The sequence below is a fragment of the Pithys albifrons genome, chromosome 14, assembly GCF_047495875.1.
Source record: "Pithys albifrons albifrons isolate INPA30051 chromosome 14, PitAlb_v1, whole genome shotgun sequence".
Classification (NCBI taxonomy): domain Eukaryota; kingdom Metazoa; phylum Chordata; class Aves; order Passeriformes; family Thamnophilidae; genus Pithys; species Pithys albifrons.
The window spans coordinates 8,033,600-8,039,694 of NC_092471.1; positions in this window are offsets into that span (position 1 = coordinate 8,033,600).

The window sequence follows — 6,095 nt, forward strand, 5'->3', positions numbered from 1 at the left end:
TCAGAGTCAACGGCATTGCCATCATGCTAATATCACTGCTCTGCCATCTCTAGAGACAGAGTGACGAGTTTAGACCTGAAATCGAATTTGGCTCTGAGCTTCCAGAGGATCTATCAGTCAAATTACCCGTGGTCTCTACCCAGAAGCTCTGTCATGCAGTTTAGCTCTGTGAGGATGCATTAGGCCAGGCAGGAGGGGTTATATTGGTTTTTGTTTTGGGAGCAATGAAATGCTGAAACAATCTATATGCAAAGCAATCAAAATAGTTACAGTGAGGGCTGAGTGTTCATTTTCAGGACAATGCAGCCGCTGCTTTTTGGTATCCTCAACTATTTTAATTTATATATTCCCTTGTATGACTGCAAATAAGGCTTTCACTTGGAAGGATTTTCACGAGCAGTTGTTGACATGAACCTCTACATAAACTATAGAGATTAATGTTGAAATATATGTCTTTTCTGATGGCCATGCATGGACAGAGGACTGCAAATGACTCCCGGCTCAACATCCACTCAGGCCCTCATTCTCCTAATGAGGTCTCAGCTCCACAGCATCAGCTGGTGGCCAGTGGCACAGCACTTGTTTTGGCAGTCAATAGTAAACTTTTGGATAAATCAAGTTTGGGGATGATGAGAGCTATAGTGGAAAAGGCTATTATTTAGGCCAAAGGAAATTTTGGAACGGCTCTGTGTTTTTAGGCTCTCAACTTGTACTTTAATGTTTCTCCTTGAAATTGCATTCTAAAAGCTGTCTTTAAATTGTAAAGCTAATCTGTAACGGGCTCAAATGGTCCATGAGCTGAATTAAACCTTTGATTTCAGGTTAAATCCTTTAGCCTGGCTCAAGATGGAAATGTTTTGACCCTTTCCTTTCAAAAAGCCCGACAAATACAGGCTACTTATTTTGTGTGGGCTGGCGCTGGGTGTGAGAACTGGAGCAGTTTCCCGGGGAAGGAAGGATGCTCCAGCTTTTCTAGTGGGGTCTCCACTCCCATCCCTTCAACAGGAGCCACTGCTCTATGGCTGCAAGGGGAGCAGAGCCTCGAGGGTCTGTAGCCCCTGTGTGATCAGCACCTGGTGTTCAGTACAGAAACAGCTCTGTAATGTTATTAATATTAGGTGAAGCACATGGAAAGTATTATTTTGTGCCACATAAGCAGGTGGATAGGGGGGTTTTGCCGCGTGGGAGATGTGTGCTCCACAGGGGGAAACTGGGAATTTCCCCTCTGGGCATGGCAAGCTGGGAAGCGTATTAATAGACATCATTACATTAGAATAATTGCTGTGGAATCAGCAAGCGCGTACATAATCTTTAATGCCTGGGAAATCTCACACAGTTTCAAAATAATTAAAAGTGGGATTAATCTAGATGCCAGACAACGCCTGCCTAATTACTAATGAATAAAGCCGTCTGAATGGCTGCAGCACCCCCAGCAACATCAGCTGCTCTAGCACTTTGAAGTCAATCCCCTGTTAATGGGCGACAGGGCAGGGGCCCATCCCCGCAGGCTGCGATTGTCTGGAGGTCGGCGAGAGCCCACCCGGTCGCGACATCCCTCCGGGGAGATGCTGCTGCGGGTGTGGGGCTCTGGGACCAGCCCAGCCCTCCCGGAGCATCCACGATTGTGCACCGCGCTCTCTCTCCCTGTGTCGCTGGGAGCTGGCTCCAAGTCGGCCCCGCGGCTGGAATTTTGGGGTAAGGGCGTGCAGAAAGTGGTTACCTGGGTGGCTGAGAAATCTCAGCTGGGCAGGGGCCATTAGTGCCTCTGAGCAGCAGGACCCGTGTGAAAAGGTGCCCACTGGGAAGATAATCTGACCCCGAACATTAAGCAGCCACAAAGGCAGACCTGCCTTTCATATGTCACCTTTTGATTCCTTTCAAAAATAAACCAGCAACATTGGGAAGAGTCTGGAGCCCTGTGGAGCCCCTACATCCTAAATAGTGATCTACTTCACTGAGTGCTGCACAAACAGGGTGGCTTTTGGTGTTGTGGCATTGTGCCAATGCTTGCTACGGCAGCAGGGAGATTTGCTGCCTTTTCCCTGCTCTGTCAGGCAGCTCTGGCCCTTGTGATGGCTGTGCCACGCAGCCGGGCACCACCCACACCAGGAACTCATCCCAAACAGCAGCTGGGCAAACCCCCGGGCTGGCTGTGGCTGCTGGTTGCCCAGGACCCTCGGCTTGGGCCAATCAGGCAGCGCTGTCCCCGAGAGCAGCCTCACGGTTTTACAAGGCTGTAAATATACAAAAGAGCCAAAATCCACCCCACAGGGAAGGTGCTGCGATGCACATCCCAGCTGAGACCCAGTGATCCTGGGAACCCACCGGCCCAGCTGGGACACGCTGGATGGGTGTCAGGCTAAGGATGCCCACGGTGCCAGTGGATAGAAGCCACAACGTACGAATTGTCCCTGGGTGCCGCTATCTGGAGCCCCTCAGTTGTTCTCCACAGAGCTGCTTGCAGAGAACAGCCATGGAATTATAGTCGTTACTGGGATTTTTGTGTTCTCAGGGGAATTGCCACACCTGGAATAATTCTTGCAGTGTTTGAAACTCCTATTTCCTCTGTTCCCAGTGCTGGAAGAATAGTGATGGTGTGGGATAACCTCTGCTGCTGCTGGGAGTTGTTTGCTGCTGCCATTGCCCCACTTGTAGTCCTTAGACATTTTTAGTGGCATGTGTTTATGCTGATTCAGTAGAAAAATACACTGTCAGCCCCCAGATCAGAGGAGCTAATTGCTGGGGTGAACAGATGGCTGCTGTGAGCAGGTCCTTGTGGCTGGAGGGTGGCTCTGAGGTTCCTGTCCTGCTTTGGCTAACTCATCATCATCTTTTTCAAATGGCACCTCCTTTGGTTTCTGAATACTGATAAAAGAGAGATAACTGGCAAACAAATTACTTTGATCTCTCTTTACCAGCAGCTCGTTTCCCTGGAGAGACTGGTGGTAGGTGTTGGAAAAGGGTGTTTTATATCCAGTCAAGGATTCACAAGCAGCCCTCTTCTCCCTGCAATAGACACTAACATCCTGGCAGTGAAGGAGCACTTGCACTTTTGCCAATAAACAGCTCTGAGGTGCTGGGGCCAGTGCAACTTGGGGTATTTAAAAAGCCATTGTATTTGTTGCTATGATTTTGGGAGCTGCAGTTGGAGCTGTGCCCCCATGTCATGTCCATCCCACCTCTGCCAAGTTCAGGGCTGACTTTTGCCGCTGGGGGCCTGGTCTCATCACCAGCTGGTCTCATTTGACTTGGGAAGCCAAAAAGTGGAGTGATCCAGGGAGTGAGGAGTGGGCTAACAGAGGGGATGGGAGTGGAAAGGGTCTGGAGCTGGGGTGAAAAGCTACCTACCCTCTTCAGGAAGCATGAGGTGGAGGTGGGGGAGCAGAGAAGCTGCACAACCTGGAATTTCACCCCTCATTAAAGAACATAAACTTGAATCTGATGCTATGCAAAGTTTATGAGGTGCATTGTTTATTTATATATGTAAAAGCTACAGGTCCTTCCTGGGATTAATGAATTGTGAATAAACAGCAGCAATATGCTGAATTGTATGAAAAATAGAAAAATGTATTCTTACAGTACAAATGTGTGGAAATAATGGGGAGGGAACTGCAGAACTGATTCCCTTGGGTCCTGTACTTCAGTGCCTGAGTTTGAAAGTGGAGGACTCACACTGGGAGGTGGCTCAGGTGGTGCCAGGTACCATCAGATGTGCCTATGGCCTGTGTGGTGCTGCTCCACTGTTGGCAAGTGTCTAAGCCAAAAGGGATCACATGGGCAACTATTGTCAAGATGAATGGTGGAGAGCTCTTCCCCCTAGCCAAGGAGCCTGGAATGTGACCGTAGCTCTTGAAGTCACTAATGATTGGTGAGTCATGAGTGGGCTAGTTCCCTCCTCAGAGAGTCACATCTGGGAGCAGGGACCCCTCTGTCTGCTAGTCCAGAGCAGTGGAACCAGGACTGCTCAGGAAGGGTGACTGGGGGCACAAAGAAGTTCAGTGGCCATGGTGAGACCTTGTCACAGCCCTCTGCCCCACTGCCATGCTTTGGGCAGCACCGCTGTGTTTCATCTGCATCCATACTGGGACTGATCATAGATCCCTCCATGGCTCAGCCCAGCACCATGCTGGATCCTGCCCAAGGAGCCCACATGCACCAGGCTCTGCCGAAGTAACGCTGGCTGCTGGGGCTGATTCGATATGCTGGGGAGGCAGTGCCAGCACCACAACAGGCAGAAGGGGCAGAGTTGGCAACAGCAGCTTTCTTAAGCAATCCCTTCCACCATGTCCTCAAGCTTCATTGTGGAGATAACACAAATTACAATAAATGCTGTCCTGCCTTCCTCCAGTGCCCTTCAGAGCACATTCCATGCCACGGCTGCCTGGCCATCCATATGGATGGTGTGTGGGCTGACTCTGCAGGGACACCGTGGTGCTGCTGACTCACACATGGTGCAGCTTCCCCTTCTCACCCAGTCACACCGTTGCAATGCTGCTTTTAATTTATTTTTTTTTTTGGTATTCCCCTTTTATGGCCTTGCTGAGAAAATGCTGCATCGGTGTCAGTGTGTGCAAAGTGCTGCCTGCAGAATTCTAACTTGCTCCCAGGGCCTTTCAGGATGTCGCTGCCAGTCTGGAAGGAGTCGTGCTGGCTCTTTGTCAAACATCACATTGATTTTAAAATTACTCTGATGGCTCCTTAAGTCAGTGCACTTTTTGTGGCCCTCTGCATTTGTCATACCTGATCTCTCACTTTCCCATGGCAGGGCAGAGGGGCGGCATTATCTGGTTTGGCTGCATTGATTTTCTGTGAGTAGCAGGTCAGATTTTGAATGGGGAGAAGGAGATCAGAACCTGAATGACTGTCTGTTTTCCCCCAGCGGTGATCAGCTCTTGAGCAGGATGGGACTCAAAGAACACACTGTCAGCAGTGGTTTTCTCCCAAGACATCTGGGTGGTGGATGAGACGTCACTGCTTGGGTTGGAGGTTTGTAAGGTGCAGACCATGAGTTGTGATCAAGTGGGATCAGGGCCTGCATGCTCCTGCCTGATAGTTCTTTGCTGAATCTGGCTGCCCATACCTTAAATCCTCACCCCTGACAAGCCCATTTGACCTGGCTGCTTTCTGTCACTTCTGTACAAAAGTGAAAGCCAAATCAAAGGCTGCAGAGGCAATACAAGAAATTAAGATGTAAAGGTGAGTCATTCTGTCACCTTCTGCAGGCTGCAGAACAACCTTTCCATGAGGATAAATACAATCTCTGTATCTGTACACTCAGCTGTTAATATTGTAAATGAAGTACAATGTTTTTCAGATTACTGAATCATTGCTGTCAGTGGAACAAGCAGCTCAAGCAGACTGCCAAGACAGGAGATGAAAGAAATAATTAATTTTACGTTACCCGTTCATGCACAAGTTTCTGAGCAGGGGTGATTAACTGCTGGAACAAGCCACTGAGGGGAGCAGGGGATCTTCTGGTTCCTGCTGTCTACAGGTGAAGGCTGGCTGCTGTTCTGTGAGGGATGCTTTTCCCACACAAAGTTGTACTCATTACAAGTGTGGCTAGCTGAATTGTGGAGTGAACCCACCAAGTGTAGGGGGCAAGTGGAGACAATCTAATCATCTCAGCCACCCTTAACAGTTGTGACATGCTCTTAGAAAAGGTCTTGCTGCTATGCAGGTTCTGAATATTCATGGGTCAGTTCATTCTGACCCTTTAAAGAAATATCTCAGCTGGCACCAGCCACTGGGGCAGTGATGCTGCCTCCTGTGCCTCCAGGGATGCTGCAATATGCTGCCTGTCTCCATCCCCTGCAGTGCTCAGCAGGGTGCTGAGCAGGGCCATTCTGTGCAGCCACACAGCCTTCCCTGGAGGGCAAACAGCCATGAAGAGGTGCAGCACTTTGCCTTGGAAGTCCTCAAAGGCCCCAGGGTGGGAGGGAGGCTGCTCTGAGAGTGACAGTGTGGCAAAACCACTGCAAAAAAGAGCTCTTCTGCTCTGCAACCTGTTGATAATTTTATATATTGCTTGTGTGCAGCAGGTCACAACAGAGGACATTGGTCCTCATCTGACCCTGGCAGTGCTCATCTTCCCC